The sequence below is a fragment of the Panthera onca genome, chromosome A1, assembly GCF_046562875.1.
Source record: "Panthera onca isolate mPanOnc1 chromosome A1, mPanOnc1 haplotype 2, whole genome shotgun sequence".
NCBI lineage: Eukaryota > Metazoa > Chordata > Mammalia > Carnivora > Felidae > Panthera > Panthera onca.
In genome coordinates this window covers 75,296,073-75,318,812 of record NC_138339.1, presented here as the reverse complement: position 1 = coordinate 75,318,812, position 22,740 = coordinate 75,296,073, and the positions used below count along the sequence as shown (strand labels likewise).

Sequence of the window (22,740 nt, the reverse complement as noted above, 5' to 3'; positions counted from 1 at the left end):
ATGAAGATGAATTTTTATCAGTGAATAGGAAGCACAAGGAATATTTGTTTATCCAAGGCAAAAAAAAAAAAAGGTCTCCACTAACACCAGAGCAATCTTGCTAAAGCACATTCTTATCAAGTCAGAGACTGACCTAAAACCTGCAGCATTGCCTGCTCGTAGAATATCCTCCATAGCCACAGCCTGGCCCTGGGCTCTCTGTAAATAGTCTATCCTCATCTTATCTTCTGAACTTCATGTTTTGCTAGGCCTTGGTTCGAATCTGTGCTTGTTTCTGACCAAATGCAGTTCATACTTTCCTAGTTGTGTGCCCTTGCTCAAGCCATTTTATTTTCCTGAAATGTCATTTTACCCATTCTTAGAGGCCAAACTGTCACTTCTCTCCTAAAGCTCCCAGCCTGTGCCTGCCTCAGTGCCTTTGCACTTCTTTCCCCTACTCATGTGGCTCCTTTTCTAGATCTTCTACAGCTAGATCCATTGTGTCACTCAGAAGGCCATCTTTCCAGAGAGGTCTATCTTAAGACCTGCTCTAAGCTAACCTCCATTTCATCCCATTCCTGTTCCATTAGTTGTAGTTATCACTTTTTAAATTAATTTTGGATATTTAATTTTTTTACTAGTGCAATGATCATTTCTCCCAGAAGAGTAAGGGCCTCTTTTGCCTTCTTTACTTCCACAGGCCTTAAACCATGCCTGGCATGTACTTGTTGAATAAAGGGCTCTTTCCGTCCTCCTAATATTGTAGCATACTGCATGTCATATTTTCCTTACATGTTTTCCTCCTCTTTTTATGCTATGAGCTTCTCCAGGGAGGGGAAGAATGCTTTATTCTTATCCTGCACAATGCCTAGGAGGGCCTAGGCTTCAGTAAGTCTTCACTGAATGCATATATAAAAATAAATGGTGCAGAGGCAGAGCATTTCTTTTCTCTTTCAGAACAACTGGACACAGCATTAAGCCAGAGAGATCAAAACTAATTGCTGGAACGAGCAGCACATGCCATTTAGCATTCATTGCATCTGTACCAAGGGCAGCCTTGGAAAAGTGTGTAATCAACTAACAGCACATGGTATCCAGAATGACCTCTGTGCTCATTACAATGCTATTCTCTTCAGGCAATTGGTTGCCTTTGTGGCCTGTGGGATGAAAAGCTTCCCAAAATAGAGACCCGGGATGAAGTCTAGTTCTGATGGGAGGGATCAGAGCTAGAGGGCGCCTTCTTTATGAGCATGGGGCATCTGTGTTATTCTTATAGCAAAGTAGTTTGGTTTTTTTTTATTATTGATAAAAATGGAGATACTAACCCACAAATCAGTCTGGGGATCTAGGGAGTGTGAAGAAGGTAAGGTGTGGCATTAGTCGAGAGTGACAAGTTTGGGGCATAAATGGGACCATTAAATCAAAGTGGTGTACATAAAAAAACAGAAAAGCGATCTGTTCTGGCTCTCTTGGGCAAGGGGAAAATGAGGCCTGCCGGCCGGGTTGAGGTGAGGCTTCCTAAACTCTATGACAAAAGTCTGGAGCAATAGAAGACCCCCAGGCAAGGGAGAACAGAGCAATGACATGCAAGCCTGAAAGCCTGGGATTTAGAGGCCAGAGAGGGGATATGCACTGTTCTGAAACTCATTTGCACACTCCCCTCTTCCCTTACCCCCGCAGAAGGGCTTCTCACCCTAAGATGCTGAACCCCTGGGTTCCCCATGAGCACTCCACACTGCCTATGGTGTAAGCGAGGAAGTCTCGCCTCCTCCCTCAACTACTGGGTGTGGATTCAATTACTAGGGAGAGTTAAGGATTCAAAGAGGGTTTCTTGGAGGGGAGGGGCAGTGTGTGGCACACACAGAAAAACACAATGAGGCAAAATGTGGGGCAGCTGGGAATCAGTCTTAGGAGGCTGAGATTGACTGTGGGTGCTGTTGGAGAAAGGTGCGATGAGCTGGGGTGCTGGAGCTAGTGTTGGGGAGGTGATTTTAGGGAAATCCAATAAGGTCCTGGAAGCTTTGGTGGAGTGAAGGCTTATTTTAGTCTTTTCCCTGGGAAGGAAATGCCTATATTGTGACAGGGCAGGATGGCTGGTCTCCCATGGGATTTCCCCCCACCTTGGGTCTTCAGTCCTCAAGCTGGCATTCTAGACAGCTCTGGGCTTTGGTGCAAGGATGGTGAGCAGAGGCCATGGTATGAAATCTTGCCTATAGGAATGTCTCATTGGAATAGCAAGTGGAGGCCTGGCCTTCGGGTGGCCTGAAGGGGTGCAGGATGGTGCTTGGAAAGGTCTGACAAATGCTGCTCGGTTAAAAAGGTTATTACTTTCCTTCTCTTTTCTGCTACAGAGAAAATCATTCTTGTTACTCCTTCTAAGAAGGAAATTCTGCAGAGCCTGGAACTAGACCACAAGCACATTTTCACCCTCAAAGGCATTCACTTTTGTGCCAGCTGCTGTCTTGGGCCTTGCTTTTTTCATTCTTTATGACAGTATAAAACCAAAGAGTTTGCCTTTTGACTTTTTCAGTCTGGGCTCTGAGTTGTTGTTGTTCTGTTGCTTTTTCCCATTGGCTAGATGTTTCCGGTTGGTGAGTAAATTATTTATTTGTCAAATCAGTTACCTAGTAAAGAAGCACTTGCTTCCTAGGACTGATGACTCTAGTGTGCCAAATAGTACCCAGGGGTTCCAGGTCCTGCCAAAACAAAGAATGGTTTAGGAGCTAGGGGAATTTGGCAAGTCCTATCAGCCCTACCTCCAAAATATATCTCCAGTGTGTCCCGTTATTGCAGCTCTGTGCAGCCACCATTACGCTTGGACAGACCTACTTTGTCTGGATCACTGTAATAGCATCTCAGCTAGCCTCCCAGTTCTACCCTCCATCCCATCTTCATGCCATTCTCCACTCAGAAGCCATAGGCATTGGATTAGTTTGCTGCTGCTGCTGTAGCAAATTTAACAGCTTAACACATGATACATTTATTTTCTAATGGTTCTGGAAGTCAGAAATCTGAAATCATCTTCACTGGGCTAACATTAGGGTGTTGGCAGGGCTGTGTCCCTTCTAGAAGCTCTGGAGGAGAATCCTTTTCTTACCTTTTCCAGCTTTAGAGGCTGCTTGCATTCTTAGGCTCATGGCCCTGCCTCACTTAAACCTCTGCTTCCTTTGTCATTGAGTCTGACTTTCCCATCTCCCAGTGATGGCGATCCTTGTGATGACACTGGGCCCACCCAGAAAATCCAGGATAATCTCCCCATCTCAAGACCCTTGACTTAATCACACCACAGTGTTCCTTTTGCCAAGTAAAGTAATATAGTCACAGTTTCCAGGGATTCAGATGTGGGCATCTTTGGGTTGGGAGCACGGTGTGGGGAACGGGATACATTCTTCTGCTTACCCAGGCATCATACCATCCACCTGGTAAAGATCCATGACTTCCCATTGAGTGCAAAATAAAATCCACACTCCCAACACCTGACTTACAAGACCCTGCCCACCTCTCAAGCCATTTCTTAGCCAGCCTTTCCCTGGCTCTCTGCTCCTGTCACATGGCTTATGCCTGCTCTTCTTAAAACCCCAGACCCTCTCCTTTTGTGGATCCTAGTGGTTGTTATTCTCTGACTGGACACATAGCTGTTTGTTCTCTGACTTTGAGTCTTTGGCCAAATGTCACATTCTCTGAAGGCAAGAATATAGCAGAAGTGTTTCCAATTATGGAATCCACTTTATTGTAAGGAAGGAATATAACATTAATTGTGTGACTAGAACCTTTTATAGCTTAATCCTCAAGTGCCCCATTTGTCAAGCATTCTGGGTCCAACTTGACAGAAGAAATGACTGAGGCTTAAGTAAATTACCTAATTTACAAGGCTAGTGAGTATTAGAGTGGAATCTGAATACAGCCTGTCTGACACCAAATCCAGTACAATTACTATTGTACATACCTGTATATTACAGATAGTGTAACCAACAGGAGAAAGCCTGGGCTGTGAACTTATACTTAAATTCTGACAACACCACTTAGTAATCGTGTGACTCTAAGTAAGTGCCTAGTCTTGGTGAAATTCAGTTTCCACATCTCATATCTTTGTTAGGAAGAGTAAATGAAATGAGATATCCCAAGTATGTAGCACAATGCCTGGTAGTAAAGTAAATGCTAGCAAATAATAGGTGTAAAATATTATTAATAGAAACCTGTTACTCAAGAAGAGGCATTTTTTGCTTTTTTGCTTCCCTCTACTTTAAAAGAAACTTGAGTGAAAAAATAAATAATCTAATTTAAAAATGGGCAAAAGACATGAACAGACATTTCTCCAAAGAAGACATTCAGATGGCTAACAGACACATGGAAAGATGCTCAACATCAGTCATCCTCAGGGAAATGCAAATCAAAACTACAGTGAGATATCTATCACCTCAGACCTGTCAGAATGGTTAAAACCAACAACACAAAAACAACAAGTGTTGGCAACGAGGTGGAAAAAAAAAGGAATTCTCCTGCACTGTTGGTGGGAATGCAAACTGGTGCAGCCACTGTGGGAAACAGTATGAAGGGTTCTCAAAAAATTAAAAATAGAATTGCCATATGATCCAGTAATTCTACTACTGGGCATTTACCCAAAGAATATAAAAACACTAATTCAAAAATATATATGCACCCCTATGTTTATTGCAGCACTATTTAAATAGCCAAATTATGGAAGCAGCCCAAATGTCCATCCATAGATGAATGGATAAAGAAGGGTGGTATATAATATATATACATATATGCAAACATATAACACACATACATACATACACATATTTACTGGAATATTACTCAGCCATAAAAAATGAAATCTTGCCATTTGCAACAACATGGAAGGATCTAGAATGTACGATGCTAAGGGAAATAAGCAGTCAGAGAAAATTACCATGTGATTTCACTCGTATGTGGAATTAAAAAAAATGAACAAAGAAAAAAGAGACAAATAAATAGACTTTTAAATATAAAGAACACACTAATCGTTACCAGAGGGGAAGTGGGTGAAATAGGTGAAGGAGATTAAGAGTACACTTATTATGCTATGAAACTATAGAACACTTACGAAGGAAATTGAAGAGGATGAAAAGAAATGGAAAAACATTCCATACTCATGGACTGGAAGAACAAATATTGTTAAAATGTCTATACTACCCAAAGCAATCTACACATTCAATGCAACCCCCATCAAAATAACACCAGTATTTTTCACACAGCTACAACAAACAATTCTAAAATTTGTATGGAACCAGAAAAGACCTTGAACAGCCAAAGTAATGTTGAGAAAGCAAAACAAAGCTGGAGACATCACAATTCTGGACTTCAAACTGTATTACAAAACTGTAGTCATCAAGACAGTATAGTACTGGCACAAAAACAGAGACATAAATCAATGGAACAGAATAGAGGACCCAGAAATGGACCCATAACTATATGGTCAACTCGTCTTCAACAAAGCAGGAAAGAATATCCAATGGAAAAAAGACAGTTTCTTCAACAAATGGTGTTGGGAAAACTGGACAGCAACATACAGAAGAATGAAACTGGACCACTTTCTTACACTGTACACAAAAATAAATTCAAAATGGATGAAAGACATGAATGTGAAACAAGAAACTATCAAAAAATCCTAGAGGAGAACACAGGCTGCAATCTCTTTGACCTTGGCCATAGCACCTTCTTACTAGACATGTTGCTGGAGGCAAGGGAAACAAAGGCAAAAATGAACTCTTGGGACTTCATCAAGATATAAAACTTTGCAGAGCAAAGGAAACAATCAACAAACTAAAAGGCAGCCTACAGAATTGGAGGAAATATTTGCAACTGACATATCAGATAAAGGGCTAGTTGCCAAAATCTATACAGAACTTATCAAACTAAACACCCAAAAAATAAATAATCCAGTTAAGAAGTGGGCAGAAGACATGAATAGACATTTTTCCAAAGAAGACACCCAGATGGCTAACAGAAATACGAAAAGATGCATAACATCACTTATCCTCAGGGAAATACAAATCATAACCACACTGAGATACCACCTCAGACCTATCAGAATGGCTAAAATTAACAACTAAGGAAACAACAGATGTTGGCGAAGATGTGGAGAAAGGGGAACCCTCTTACACTCTTGTTGGGAATGCAAACTGGTGCAGCCACTGTGGAAAACAGTGTGAAGTTTCCTCAGGAAGTTAAAGATAGAGCTACCCTAAGACCCAGCAATTATACTACTAGGTATTTATCTAAAAGATATGAAAATACTGACTCAAAGGGGCACATGCACCCCAATGTCTATAGCAGCATTTTCAGAGCCAGATTATGGAAGGAGCCCAAAAGTCCATTGACTGATGAATGGGTAAAGAAGATGCGGTGTGTGTGTGTGTGTGTGTGTGTGTGTGTGTGTGTGTGTGTGTATATATATATATATATATATGAATATATAATGGAATATTACCCTACCATCAAAAAATGAAATACTGCCATTTGTAATGATGTGGATGGCACTAGAGTATATTATGCTGAGCAAAATAAAATAGAGAAAAACAAATACCATATGATTTCACTCATGTGGAATTTAAGAAACAAAACAGATGAACATAGGGGAAGGGAAGGAAAAATAAAATAAGATAAAAACAGAGAGGGAAGCAAACTGTAAGAGACTTAACTCTAGAGAACAAATTGAAGGTTGCTGGAAGGGAGGTGGGTGGGGGATGGGTTAAATGGGTGGTGGGCATTAAAAAGGGCACTTGTTGTGATGAGCTCTGGGTATTGTATGTAAGTGATGAAACACTAAATTCTACTCCTGAAACCAGTGCTACACTCTATGTTAAGTAACTTGAATTTAAATAAAATCTTAGAGGGGTGCCTGGGTGGCTTAGTGATTTAAGTGGTTAAACATTCTAGTTTGGCTCAGGTCATGATCTCACAGTTCGTGGGTTTAATCCCCATGTCTGGCTCTGTGCTAACAGCTCAGAGCCTGGAGCCTGCTTTAGATTCTGTGTCTCCTTTTCTCTCTGTCCCTCTCTTGCTGGTACTCTGTCTCTCTCTGTCTCTTAAAAATAAATAAAATGTTAAAAAAATAAAATGAAATCTTAGAAGAAAAAAATAGAGTACACTCATTATGATGAACACTGACTAATGTATAGAATTGTTGAATCACTGTATTGTACACCTGAAACTAATATACCACTGTATGTTAATCATACTGCAATTAAAATTCTAAAAATAAAAGAAGCTTGAGTGAGAAAACTTGAAAGAAATGCCCCTGGTTAATAGTGTCCCATATTTTTTTCTTAAATGTTTTTAAATGTTTTATTTATTCTTGAGAGAGAGACAGAACATGAATGAAGGAGGGGCACAGAGAAAGAGGGAGACACAGAATCCGAAGCAGACTCCAGGCTCTGAGCTGTCAGCACAGAGCCCGACATGGGGTTTGAACTCACGAGCTGTGAGATCATGACCTGAGCCGAAGTCGGACGCTCAACCGACTGAGCCACCCAGACACCCCTAGTATCCCATATTTTTATCATTACTTCTTCCTGTCACAAATGTTCTCAAGCTGAAACTCACTGAAGCGGGTTCCCCCATGAGTAATGAACATTTTGTAAGTCACTCAAAATCTACAGGAAAGAGTCAATTTATCAGTGCTGAAATTATGTTCTTTTGGGACACGAGAAGCTGAGGATTGAGAAATCTTCCAAGTGAGTGAGAGAAGATGTCTTGAGACCCAGCAACTCTTGTTTCCTCATGAGATTGTCTCCCTAGTGATTTCCAGAAAGCTACATTTTTCCTATCCCACCAGGAGGGTAAATAAAGCATTTATCCTAAACTCCCCTGCTAACAATTTCCTTTCTAGCTAATGCTTTATGCTGCCATGCTTAAAAGACAGATCTGTAAAAAAAAAAAGAATGTTACTCTGAATATGTCATATCCTTGCTTAAAGCCTCCAATGAGCCCTCATAACTTATAGAATAAAGCCCAAACACCATTCATTGTTTAATAAGGCTCTCTATCATCTCATTCTGACCTACTTTTCAGCGCTCTATTTCTTGGCACTCTTCCCCATTCCATCACTACTTCCTCAACACACCCTCCACTTCATAAACAAGGTGCTGTTAGTTGCTCTTCATTCTCACACTGGGAATTAACTGCAAGGATGTAGACATGTTTATGTTCACAAGAGCACCATGAATGAAATTTATCCCCACATCTTCTACAGATCAGAAGAGAGTTCCTAGCGTGGTCTAAGATCTCACCAGACCAAGATTTGGATTCACGAAATCCGTGGGTAGTAAATACCTTTATAGGCAGTTAAGATGGTATAGAAAATGCCAGCAAAAACAAAAAGCTTTAAAACTTGTACAAAGTGTCAATTCATTGGGGCACCTAGGTGGCTCAGTTGGTTAAGTGTCGAACTTCAGCTCAGGTCATGATCTTGCCATTCAAGACTTCAAGCCTCATGTCAGGCTCTGTGCTGACAGCTCAGAGCCCGGAGCCTGCTTCTGATTTTGTGTCTCCCTCTCTCTCTGCCCCTCCCCTGCTCATGTTCTGTCTCTTTCTCTCTCAAAAATAAACATTAAAAAAGTTAAAAATAAAATAAAGTGTCGACTTATTGATTGATAACCAAATAGCTAGTCTGTCCTCACGGAAAATTTTCAACAAGAGTCAGAAATTATATCTCTGCTTTCTTGTGTAGAAGGTGTCCTAAGAGATAATGCTTAAGTTTCAGATATTCATGACTCTTTTCTTTCATTTCAATTTAACTAACATTTGTTGAACACCTACGATGTGTAGGCACTTTCTTAAAGACACAGACACAGAAGTATGGAGGTGGAATAAGTTAATTATAATCTGCAGATACTGACACGGTCTTATGAAGGAGGCCATATTTTGGCATCTATAGATGTTGGAGGGTAAGAGAGCCAAGGAACAATGTGAGAAATGGCACAGAATTGCAGCGAAAGAGTATTCTGGGGTAGCAGCAACTAGAAGAGGCTAGATGGAGCAGAGTTAAGCACTAAGGAAAGCTACATGGGTTAAGTCTGGAAGTTGGACTCATGTTACGGAGACTCTAAATGCCAGGCTGACAAGTTTGACTTTGTTTATGAATAGTAAAGAATGACTGGAACTTTGAACAGAGAAGTGACACAATCTCCAATTACTCGTAACAAAATATAGAGAAGAGTTAGCTGCATGTTTCAGATGCAAGGAGTGATTTACTTTAGGGGTTTCTGAAAGAACACGTTTCCTAATTTCTCTCTGATCAAGTATAAGTTCAAAAGAGTGTGTTCCTGAACAAAATACAAGAAAAAAAGAATTATGCTATCTGAAAGTCTACATTTACTTTTTTATGTTCCACAGAATTTACAAGAATGTCAACAGAATATTTATGCATGGTTAAGATGAACAATATTTAGATGCAAAGTTTATAAGAACCTGAACAAAGGAAAAAATGTTTTAAAAACTGCCACTGGGTTATGGATGAAAAGGGCCATTGTAGTAAATTTATCAGTCAATTTCAAAATAAGAGCCTACAATTACATTTAGGAAAGTCGTATTTCATGGAAATGCAGGAGCACTCTGACCTTTGAATCTACACTGAGTTCTAGCTAAACCAATTATTAGCTGCATGAATGTGGGGAATATGTTTTCCCTCCTAAGCCTCAGTTTTCTCATCTGTAAATGTGACTAATAATGTCAACTATATAAGTGAGTTATTGAAATTAAAACTTTGTTAAGAGCTTAACAGAGTCCTATTTGCTCATAAGAAACCCTTAATAAATATTTGCGATTTTTACTTTAATACCTGCCTTCCGTTTTTTAGTAAAACTTGACAATGAAAAATCAATCATCTTGCGTATTTCACTTCCCTATTTTTCTGTTAATTTGGGTTTTATAAGGAACAGAACAGTTGGTTCTCATTATTCACGAATTCCATATTTGTGAATGTGCATACTTACTACAATTTACTTGTAACCCCCAAATTAATACTCATAGCACTTTCATGGTCATTCACGGTCGTGTGTAAAGTTGCAAAATATTGAGTTGTCTTATGTGCCCAGCTGAGGCTGAACAAAGTAATGCTCTCTGTCTTCTCGTTTCAGGTCTTATTTTGTAAACTAGTGTCCTTTTCCTGGTATATTTAGGCCATGTATTTTGTGTTTTTACATTTTTTCATTTTTGTTTTTGTTACTTTGTGTGTGGGTAATTTTGTTCTCGTTGAATTGTTGGCAAGAGTTCCTAAGTGCAAGAAGGCTATGACGTGCCTCATGGAGAGCTTGTCAGAGCTTGTCATCTGCATTAGATTAGCTTCATTCAAGCCTAAGTTACAGTGCTGTAAGACTGCAAATTCAATGTTAACAAATTAACAGTAGATATTAAAGTATATTTAAACAGAAACACACATAAAACAAGGTTGTATATTGATAGGTTCAAGAAAAGTGTTGTGACCAGAGGCATGTGGGAACCTAACCTTGTTTCCCTTAGGAAGAATGGTTCAGTATTCACTAATTCAATGTTTGCAGTTGTCACAGAACATAACTCCTGAGAATAATGAGAGTTGACTGTATTTTTGAAATTCATCCTTTTAACAATGAGTACAGTAATCAATAAACGCAAGAATATGTACCTTTGCAAATATAAAAATATTATTTAAAATTTCTGGCAACTTGTTATTTCTTGGCTATTTTATATGGCACAATTATACTAATTTCATTAGCTTATGCTTTTATAGCTCTTTGTTATAGTCTCCTAATTTTATACTATCAATTTCATGAAAAATCAATTAAAACAATATATAAAGGCTAGTGTTTTCATTATTTTACTGCTTGGATGTTTGTTTCAGGCTATTTATGTCTTAGTAACCTTCAATTAAATTTCTGTTTGTATTTAACTTCAATGGTTGAGCTTTTTGAGTAACAATCACAAAATCCTGATAATAGTGATATTAATAGAAACCAAATACATCTTTTAATAGTGAGAATGTCATTCTTAGTGAACCAGCAGGAAAGGCTGTGTCTAGATTCTTCTTGTAAAAACTCAGACACAGAAGCCCAAGGGCTATGTGCTCATAGATCAGCAGGAGAGTCTGGCTCCAATACCACGTTGTAATATAGATTTCTTTCGTCTCAGGCAGTTTAATATTTTAGAAAAGATCCATAGAGAAAGATCGTTTTCAGAAATTTGTTTTTGTTTCAACAATGTTCCTTAAGAGAAATTCATTATTTTAATTTATCTATAGTTATTTTCTAGGCTTTAAATTCTTTAATTTGTCTAAGAACAAAGTTCTTTAAGTTCTTTAGTTTGTTCTTAGACAAATTAAAGAATTGTGGACACTATGCTCTATACAATAGCCCAATGTGTTCATAAAGAGAATTGAAAATGTTAATTAATAAACTTTGCCATTTAAACAAATTGGCCTTTGGCAGTCAATTAAAAAATTTGAAAAGCACATTATCCAAATTGATTAAGACCTTGCTATCCATGGTATGTACACCTCAGTGACTGAGATGCAAGAAGAAAATAATAGAATTTCTATTTTTAGAACTTTATCTACAAATATAATTTTAATTGAGCTTTATTGATATTTAATATATAGCTTCTCCCTGCTATATATTGTCATGTAGCCTGTAGTTCAGGCAGTTACTAGCTAGGAACATGCACCCACGTTTCCACCTCCTAAGGGCAGCGTGTGCGTTCCATACTGGGAGGCATTAACTGCATACCCACGGCTGTGTGTTCACTCTCAGCATATTGCAATGTTAAATTAGGATGTGGGTAAGGGAATTAAGAAATTAGATTACGTTATATTTAAAAACACTTTATAATAATTTATAATGATATGGGGCAGTGATCTTGAAAATTTTGCACAATACAGAGGTTTCCTGGTTATGTTACGGGAAGATAACATGTCAAATTTAAGATTCATCATATATTGTATTCTTTACTAAACAAACAAACAGACAAACCAACCAACCAAAAAAAAAACAAAAAAACCCTCACTTGCAGCTTTGTTGACCTTTTGTGATGACAAGTAGCTATCAGTAGTGTTTTACCTAGCAGATATTTGAAAAAATAAGCAGACTTGATTTGCCCCTTCAAGGTAAAGGTCACATTTTAATAATGGATGAGAAAGGAGCTGCTTTTGAAAGAAACTCATGTTATGAAGAAAGTATTTGGGGGATATTTCTCTCATTAATGTTTTAGTTGCCATACAGAGTGGGTTTCATCTATAAAAACTCATATTTCTACATTTTAGGGACTTAGAATTTAAAAATCTTCCAAGTAAGATGTTCTAAATCCATTTGTTAAAAATAGATAGTTTGCATGGATGAGTGACTGACATCAGGGAAGAAGGAAATTTACTAGCCAAATGTAAATGAAAAACCTTTGCACAATTGGTGAATGGGATTGAAAATGAGTACCATGATTTAAGAAGTGTAGCCAATAAGGCACTTCTTCTGTTTGGATCCCTAACTTTGTAAAGTGTGTATATTAGTTATGACAGCCACTAAAACTATGTATGAAAATAAACTGAATTCTTAGCTAGGCCTTTGAATTCGGGTCTCATAAAGTGCCAAGATTTTTTTTTTAATAAAGTATATTAAATAAGTTGGTCCCAACAATACTTTTAAGATGAGAGAGAACATACGGGTTCTTTAGAATCTTTTTTTTAATTAAAAAAATTTTCTTTAATGTTTATTTTTCAGAGAGACAGCACGAGTGGGGGAGGGGCAGAGAGAGAAGGAGACACAGAATCTGAAGCAGGCCCCAGGCTCTGAGCTGTCAGCACAGAGCTCCACGTGGGGCTCAAACTCACAAACTGTTAGATCATGACCTGAGCTGAAGTCAGACGCTGAAACCTAATAAGCCACCCAGGTGACCTAGAATCTTTAATAACTAAAAAGTTTTAATGTTTACTTTTCATTTCATCCTTTTAAATTTATATTTTTATGTGTGTAAGTTTAATAATATCAGTATATATTATCAGGGCAATATATGAATATAATTTATAAGTAAAGTCCCATATACTGAGAATATGTGCTTAAATTTTTCTGAAAGGCTTATGTAATGAACAAGTTCAGGTATTCACTAGTCCGGACTAGCCATGCTAAGAGTAGAGAATGAAAAGGAGTTGGGGAGATTGGATGTACTTCTCAATTTTCTTTAAAAAAAAAAAATTTCCCCAAAAGGAGGGTTTAAGGAAAAGCTACTATCATTTGTAATTTAAAAAGAAAAGGCAATTTAACACCAGAAAATTAGGAAGGACATAATCGCAGAGGAAAGGATAAACCCTTAAACTGAAAATAATTTACGTATGAACAACTCAGCACATTGTCCTGTGGCCTCTTTGAATACCACTATGGAGCAATACTGGCCTGTTCATCTTAATTCCCATGACCTTCTTTTTTTTCAAATGTCATATCCTTGCACTTTTGGGGTTTTTTTTTAGTAATTACTTTCTTTCTTTTTTTAAATTATTTTGGGGGCAGAGAGAGAGGGAGAAACAGAACTTGAAGTGGGCTCCAGGCTCCACGCTGTCAACACAGAGCCTGACGAGGGGCTCCAACCCACTAACGACTAGACCATGAGATCATGACCTGAGCCAAAGTCAGATGCTGAACCGACTGAGCCACCCAGGCACCCCTAGTAATTCCTTTCTTAGTACCCTATGGATGTTGACCTCTCCTGTGACAGTTGCCCTCCTCCTTCTTGTCTCCACAGACATTGCAGTCAGAAAAAGCACTCCTGGTCCTAGAGAAACAGTGGCTTCACAGTAGCCAGAGAGTGAACATTTTTGCATTTTCAAGGTAGGTTTTGCTTTCTGGATGCTTATGGCCCACACTAACCCCTTCACAGTTTTGGTCTCACACAAATATGCATTTGACTCCCCTTCCCTTAGTATATATCCGTCCCCACCCATTAATTCCTTCAAATTATGAAAGTCATTTGAATTCTAAGCCTACCTTTTGTGACACTAGAAATCTTTGCATCCACAGCTCCAATCTCAAAGATCAAACTTCACATTCCTATTTTCTTGATTATTGCTGAAAGTGTCAAGTTACAGATTTTCAGAAACAACCCCTGAAACCTCATTATTTACTTGCAATATGGGAGAGAATATTGATGAAAATGTCTTGTACAATTTGCCAGCTAATTATTTTTTTTCATTAGTCATTGAATGTATATGTTAAAAGAAAAAAAGACCTAACAACACAAAAGCACAGTGGAATCCCCACAAAGTTCTATAGTATGCATATTCTCTTCTTTCCCATCGCCATTGCCATCTCTTGGTTATAGAAAATGAGGTAAATTGGAAGGCACTTTCATGAAAACAAAATCTGCTGTTAAACATTATTCTAGTTTCATCACAATGTCAACAAAGAAAATATTCCTTGTGCTTTCATTTTCAGTGTGTGGCCTAAGCCCGTGCCCTTTCAAAAGTTATGTAACAGAGGTTATCAATTTATGCACATGTGCCAAGATTCGCAGTGCGCAAGAATTCAGTGGGAGCAGTCAGGGTCAGTCCTAGATGAAATTTAAGTTTGGTGCACATCTTGTCCCCTAAAAATACCTTTTATCCATTGTTCAGTCAATAATATCCTTCCTGCCTTTTCTCCCCACATTACTGGATAGTCAACAGTCCTGTCAAGGTGCCTCCTGCAGCATTAATTTCCCAGCAGGAAATTCCTCTCTCACCTCCTGCTCCCACTTACAAGGAAGTGAATTAATACAGACTGGCGTTCACCTTTAAACGTTGTTGGCTTCCAGTATGCAGCAAGGACAAACTGACTAGATCCAGGAATAGTATGGTATTTATCTCACATAGAAAGAATTCTCCAGGAAAAAAAAAAAAAGGACAAAATGGAGATGGAGATTATGCTTGGTTACAGAAGCATTGACATTCTGAGTGTATACGAAAGAAAGTTCATAAAATACAAGAAGTTTTAATAGAGGTGAGGGTAGGAAGGAAGAGGTGAAACTAGCAATAAAGTGGCAAATGAGGGGATATTTTTCCCTCCCTGGTCTACAGGTGATGGACAAAAACAAAGCTGCCTTTAGGAGGGACAGATGGAATATTTTCTCTCAAGCATAGAGAGCTAGACCTTGAAGATGGTGATGAAATTGTGTCAGGACATGACCTCAAATGATGATCCAGATCTCTACAAGGCTTCTTGATATTTGGCAGTCTGGAGAAGCTTGGGTATCTTTTTTAAGACTAACATTTTAAAATGTGTTCACCAAAATCACATAGGATTACAAAGGAAATCAATTATACTGAAATACCATTATCAAAATATTAAAGACAAATTTGAGATACGGTAGCATTTGCCTCTTTAGTCACACATTAGACAATAGGATGTGGTAATGGGCCTAACTGCTGTCTTACTTTTAAAATAGTGACGAATACAAACTATATATTAATATATGGACAATAACTGTAATATGACATATCTATAATTTCTGTTACTAAAAAGCTGACAGAACAGCTAATTTTATAGTGATTTGTTTCCTATTTTATAATGGAGGAAAATCTTAAGTTTCAGTTAGAGGTGACTGAATATAAAGATGTAATTTTTCCCCCATCCAGGTCCAAGGAGCTTTTAATATTATACTCTCAGGGGTCTTTGGACTCCAGGTTAAGGACTTCCTTATCTATGGGCTGGAGAAGTTGGTCACTGCACTGTAAAGTGGGTGTCTATAGTGGGATAGAGTATATAAGAGTGGTGGAAAGCAAGGTAGGATAGCAAGAAAAAGTTTGGAATAGCAGATACATAACTAAGATATTTCTGAGATCGATTTTCTCTCCTTGATTCTCTCCTTGATTGGTGTCATCACCCAAATTTAGCCCCTTATCTCTTGCCTGAATTAATGCAAGGCTTTCTAATTCACCCTACAACCCAACCTCCCAGCACTGCCCCACAATCTAAAGAATAACTTAATTTATCTTTCATTTATGCTTTGGGGGTTCAAAACTACTCAGTGATTCTTCATTGCCACCCACACAAGGTAGAGCTCTCTATTGTGAATTTAAGGTTTGTTAGTATTTGGCTTTGGTCTATCTTTGCAATCTGTCTCTATTAGTCTTCCCTATATACCTCACGATGCAATCAAATTGGTCCACTTAGAGTTCCTTGGTTGGGTCCAACTACATTCTTATCAAGCCTTTCCCCAGGCTATTACTTCCATCTGGAATTTATTCCCCCATTATGTGTGCAGAAATACGACCCAAGGTACAAGTTTAAGTTCAGTTACCACCCATTATGAGAGTAGGAGCTTGGTACTATTCAACTTGGTTTTTAGACTAATGATCAGCTGTGTCCCTTGCACACAAAAGGTGGTCAATAAGCATTTTAAACTAATGAACAAGACGATTATACATGGGATCTAGAGGAAGTCCCAAGATGATAAATTTCTAAATTTTAAAAAGGATTCAAGGTAGTTGCTTCAGCAGCAGGTTTGAAAGAATAGGAGAGGGAAACCTGGCTGGCTTAGTTGGTAGAGCATGTGACTTGCAATCTCGGGGTCATGGGTTCAAGCCCCACCTTGGGCATAGAGTTTACTTAAAAAGAAAAGAGTGGGAGAGAGAATTCTAATATTTGAATAGAAGAATAAGCAGCTAATCAGCAATGAATTGGAGGTCTTTTCTCGCTTTGTTCAGGTTAAACTGTTTTCATTTTATTTGGCTATATTACTTTATCTTGTTGTTTCTATTATTATCACCTCCCCACCTAATGAAAAGGAGAAGAGGGTGGTGATATTATGAGACAAGGCCCTGCATATTGTCTGAGAACTATGGTACAGTGAATATCAGCATTGGGGTAGGAGGTCTAGAGAATATCCTTTATACTGAGGCTGTTTTTTTTTTTTTTTTTAAGGTTCCTTTTTACATAGTTTTGACTCAGACTTTCCATTTCTTAAATGTTGCCTCCCTTTAACCTGTATGAGATTCTGGTTAGAAATTATGCTAACCAACTCCAGCTTCCCAGTTCCCATAGCACCCATTACAGAACAAGGCAATCTCATGGCTGCTGATGATATGAGATCTGATGAATTCTCTGTTCCCTATAAATTATTCAAAGGCAATTTCAACTTGCCAGAAATGAATTTCCCTTTCTATGAAAAAGGTAAGTTTTGGTCATTTTCACCTTAAAATAACCTAATGATACTCAAGACTGAATAGACAGATACAGAATATTTCTCAAGGAATTTGTCCTATGAAGGCTAAACTGACCTAAATTTATATCTCTTTACCAGATTCAAATGCAACTTGATATCTGTTAGATGAAAGAGCTGGGTGGGAATTAATATTAAACTGACCTTGAGTTCTCTCAATTTCTGATGAAAAGTTTCAAGTTGCAAATGTTCCCTCTGTGCTTTCAGAACACATTTTTCATAGCTAGAGCAGGTACTCCATTTGCAAGCCTTTTATTTTAAAATGTCTTGGGCAGGAAAAAAAATTTTCTTGGGTAGGATTTTATGCAACTAATTCAATATTATAATTCCTTGCAATATACAAACACATCTGACCACCACACAAAATGGCACACAACAAGAGATTTGGGGACCGTAGCCTTGTTTGCCTCATCATTGTGTTTGGCCCAAGGAAACAGCAGATGTCAGTCTGTGCCACTATGCAATATTTAGGACAAGGATGACTCAGTTGAAATGGAAACATTATCCTAGTTCTGAGGCAAAAGGGCAGATCTGCAAGCAAATACCTTCCATGTAAATGACGATGACAAATGCATCCCAAAGGGAAAAATGCAAATGGCATATATACCTCATGAATAATTTGCCTTAATTGTCCATTCTTAAACTTGTATCCTAAGAATTCTTTGTGAAGAACAAATACACAAACTTTAATTGACTGATTCTCCTTTTGCTGGTTTAGCAGATATTTTACTGAGGTAAGGAGATAAGGCAATTCCAGGGAAATTAGTGTGTTATGAAACCATAAAATAATTTTCATCCTGATGAAGCCTCTGACATTTTGCTTAAAGCATTTGGAATGTGAACAGTGGTTGAAGAGTCTTTAAGCAAAGGTTGTAGGCTTTTGAAACATCTTTCCAAAGCCCCACTGCTACAACCGTGGCTACTGCGAGGCACTATGGCCTACCAGAAAAATCTATGGGAGAAAGAAGTTCTATGCTTTCTCTTCAAATTTTTGATGCTAAAAAGTAAGAAAGAAATCAAGCATTAAATGTATCAGGCTGTATCAGGCAATCAGATATAATCCTATTCTTTTTGTTTGTTTATTGGGGTTGGGTAAGTGGAAGTGTTAGTAAAAAAACAAAACAAAAAAACAAAACACCTCAGTACCTAATTACAGATGGGAAGTGGGTGGGTAAGAAGTCCAAATTTACTCTTGCTTTTTTGGTGATAGTTTTCTAAATCAAATACAAAGATACCAGTGGATTGAGGAACATACTAATTTTCTTCACCATTCCAAAAGCATTTGCCATGTTGTCATGGTTGTCTACTGTGGGAGTTGAAGTCACAACCTCCCAACCCACAATTTCATGTATGGAACTTTCTCTCTTATGCATCCCCAAGAGCTGGATGAGGTGAGAACTCAGTGCTCTTGAGATGTAGGGAGAGAACATGTTGCCCACAAAATTACAATATCCATAGGAAAAATAATACTGTACCCTCGAGGAAAGCCTAAGGTCCTTTGTTTATTCAAATCTAGAAAGAAAAGGGCTCCTTTATATATTATAGATAAAAAACCCCACACATTACCAAAGACCTATGTGTTTTTTATAAAGGGAACTATTAAAGAAAGATCTCTTTAAAAGTTCCTAATGTTTTGCAGGTTTTTGTTTTTTTATCATGCATTAATCTTCCCTTTTTTCCTCAGAGGTGTTTTAGCCTTTTCCTACTTTGAACAACAGAGCCTGTGCTAGCAGAAATAGAAGGCCATACTCTTTGAGGAGCTGCATCTCTGGTAAAATGCAAATTTTACAGAGCATCAGTTCTCAACTTTAGTGTGTGTGACATTCACAGTGTGTCTGTGTCTATTTATTGTAATACATATTCTACTTATAATAAATCTATAGTTTATTATAATTTCTGATTATAATAAACCTATTATTTATTATAATTCCCATCCCATAAATTGAGATTTGAAAAACCTGATATGATACCCAGAGGTCTCTGACAAATGCCTGGGTGATTCAAATTTGTAGCTTTTTAAAAAAAATTTTAATGTTTTATTTATTTTTGAGAGAGAGAGACAGAGCTTGAGTGAGAGAGGGGCAGAGAGAGAGAGAGAGAGAGAGAGAGAGAGGGAATCCAGGCAGTCTCCAGGCTCTGAGCTGTCAGCATAGAGCCTGACTCGGGGTCGAACTCACAAACCGGGAGATCATGACCTGAGCTGAAGTCGGATGCTTAACCAACTGAGCCACCTAGGCGCCCCGTGGTTTTTTTTTTTGTTTTTTTTTTTTTTTAAATTTTTAGTGTTCTATTTATTTGTGAGAGAGAGACAGAGCACGGGGGGGGGGGGGGGGGGGGAGGGGGGAGGGGCAGAGAGAGAGGGTGACACAGGATCCAAAGCAGGCTCCAGGCTCTGAGCTGCCAGCACAGAGCCCAATGTGAGGCTTGAATTCACAAGCTGTGAGATCAAGACCTGAGCCAAAGTCGGAGGCTCCTCCTGAGCCACTTAGGACCCCTCTAATTTGTGACTTTTAGACTACATTTTAAGAACCACTGAGATGGAAATAAGCAGGCTATTTTAAAAGCTCTTTTAAGAGCTACTTTTAAGTACCTCTTAAGTACCAAATACAGTTTGTATTTGGTGAACTTAGTTTGTCCCTTTGGTAAATCTTTTCTGCTTTCTTGTGATGTCTCCTCTCTGGAACCCCCCGCCCCAGCCCAGTGTCCACTGCTGGCCTCCCTTCTCCCCAACGTCTACACTTTAAGGCAAAGGGACACACCTGACTCGTTCCAGCTTCCCCTTTCTCTGATTTAAACTTTAGTTCCTTCAATATCTTTCTTTTCATCAGGTGACAGGTTTGAAGATGCAATCTGATGAACTACCTAATGCTTTTTAAGGATATAATGATTGAAAACAGCTTAATACTCCCTCTTCAGGTCTTTGCACTAATTGTTTCTTCTGCTGAAATCATTCCTCCGAATCTTTGTTATATCTGAAATATCATCTTCTCGGACAAACTTTCTTGACTATTCCTCAGAAATAGCCTCCTAATCCCATCCCTCCCTGTAGCCACTCTCAAATCCAAATACTTAACAGTGTCTGAAATTATCTTGTTTCTTTTCTGTCTCTTCCTACAGTAAGATAAAATTTCATGACAATAGTTGGTGTTGACTACTATTTTTACAGTTCTATCCCTGGCATATAATAAGTTTTCAATAATAATTTTTCCAGTAATGGAATGGATGTGAACTTCTCCCAGGAATGTCTTTTAGAAGTGGACATGACATGATGACCTTGCCTTTATCTCTGGGAATTCTGGGTTCTGAGGTAGGCTGGGAAGTAAGCCATTTTTGGAAACTGGCTTTCTTCTAATTTACAGCCTGAATGGGGAACACTTAGAAGGTGGGATTTTGTTGTAGGGGAAAAAGCAGGAGGTGGTGGGAGAAAGTCAGAAAAGTGAAGGAGTGCATTTCTTCACATTTTAAATGTCCCTTTTTATTGAGACTTCTTATACTGTATAAATAGCTCCAATACAGTTCCATCCTAAGAATGTGGTCATCCCACGGCAGAAAACTTTTCTTGTGTATACTTACACACTCCTAACCCAGTCTTAGCTGCTTAGTGATTGCATGGTTTTCCTAGGGGAAGTTACCCGAAGTTGGAGGCTAGCATCTAGTATAAATAGGAGAGTTTCAGGTTACTATCAGCCACCTGGTTTAAGTGCTGGATCTTCTGTTGTAAATTATATACTTTTTAATCCCCATTTTCCTATTTTGGAAAAGGGGGAAGATGGTCTAAATTATTTTTCCAAACTCTTCCTGCATTAATAAGAATTTTATGATTCAAACTATACTATCCGTGGTTGACTTTGAAAAACCATCTGTGAGTAAGCCACACCACCTACTGGGCATCTCTTAAATTACAAATTAAGGTTTGCATAAGGTATTGAAACTTAAGAAATGAACTTATTGGAAATCTTACTGCAAATTTGCAGAGCCCCTATTATATTGATCACATGCATATATTGACTCATTCCCTGATCTGAATGCCACAAGCATTCTTCCATTCATTGGGTATTTATTTGCTTCATTCCTGTGAACTTGGCAAATAATGCTCACACATCTTACTTAATAGTTCTTACCTTAACCTCCCTTTTATCCTGCAACTTTCTCTGGGGGCTGACACAGTCAGGGTGTCGGGACAAGTGGGGTGGCAGCCAATGAAGGCTGATATCTGGGGTAGAAGCAGATTAGCAGGGTGAGGTCCAGTGTGGAGGTGTGAACCTGGGAACTGGGACAGGGACTGTGGTTTCCAGGAGCAGGTAGTTTGCAGGCAGGCAGCCTTTTCAGCCAAGCAGACCTCAGTTTGAATCTGCAATCACTTATGAACTATGTGAACACAGGTAGTTAGAAGAGGATACAATGGATCAAGGAGATGGAATCTAGTATTTGAAACTATGTGTAAGACCCTGTAATTATTAGTTTACTTAATTTAATCCACATAAGAGCCTTATCAGGTAGACATCATGCCCCATGAAATGTCAGTGGCCCATTGCTTTTCCCATCCTACACTCTTTTCCTGGATAATCTAGACGTTATTATAATTTCAACAATCACATGAGAGCAGAAACAGATACCTGATTGCAGTGGGTTAAGAAAAAAAGTAAAAGATGTTAATAGACCACTCTGAGAGTTTGCCTTAAAAGGGGAAGAAGAGAGAATATTACAAGAAATATGCATTTAAGGGAGTTTCTCCTCAGGATGACAGAGACAAATTACCTTAGATCAGGAAAAAGTAAGATCAAAGATGTAGGCAGACATGGCCAGCCATAGCAAGGGAGGTCCATTCTCCCACTAAGAGGTATGTATCCAGAAGGAAATTACTTCATAGCAGCATTTGACTCCATTGACTGCTCCTACCTTTTAGAAACACATTTGCCTCTGGCATTTGGGATCATAAGACTTCTCTTGTATCATTGTCTGTTCCTGTTCAACCTCTAATACTGGATCTTCATTCCTGAGCCAGACTTCTGACTGGCTCTGTCCTCATCCCAATAGCTTTGACCTAAGCTCCTTCTGTTGTAATCTCCATTCTTCCTAGGTTATCTCACGGCATATGGTGCCAATTCTATATTCAAATGACTAACACAACTGAATCCCTCACCAGATTTCTCCCCAGACCTCCAATATCCTGTTTCCTCATATGGTTACCTGGGCATCTAAAAGTATGGAAACATTCTGGTAACAAGCAAAACCATAAGGTGCCATCGGAAATCATCTCTATTGCTTCCTTCTACTGTTCAATCAAACCAATTCTGTGAGCCTGGTTTCCTCTGCTTCTTGGATCAGTTCTGGGGCAAATACCAAGACTTAACCATTTCCTGGTAACCCTTAGTTTACTAAAAGTCATAATAAAAAACTATTCTAAGATTGGGGGCTATAGAGCTAGATTCACCTTCAAATCCTGCACTCTATCCTATGTCGCCCTGTCTCCATTTACTTTTAGAGCTTTACAGCTTTTGCAAGTGAATTGTTAGCAATTTTGGCAACATTGGAAGGGAATATCATTCACTTTCCTTTCATAAA

The 22,740-nt window shown here is 38.5% G+C and overlaps 1 protein-coding gene and 1 non-coding gene across 3 annotated transcripts in view; one reads left to right on the top strand and one right to left on the bottom strand.

The window, feature by feature from the left end:
* Positions 1 to 22,740, bottom strand: part of LOC132681113 (uncharacterized) — a 123,268-nt gene that overhangs the window by 28,691 nt on the left and 71,837 nt on the right. The gene's annotated exons all lie outside the window — the stretch shown is intronic.
* Positions 16,480 to 16,552, top strand: TRNAA-UGC (transfer RNA alanine (anticodon UGC)). The gene has a single exon. It is a non-coding gene; the product is annotated as a tRNA-Ala (tRNA).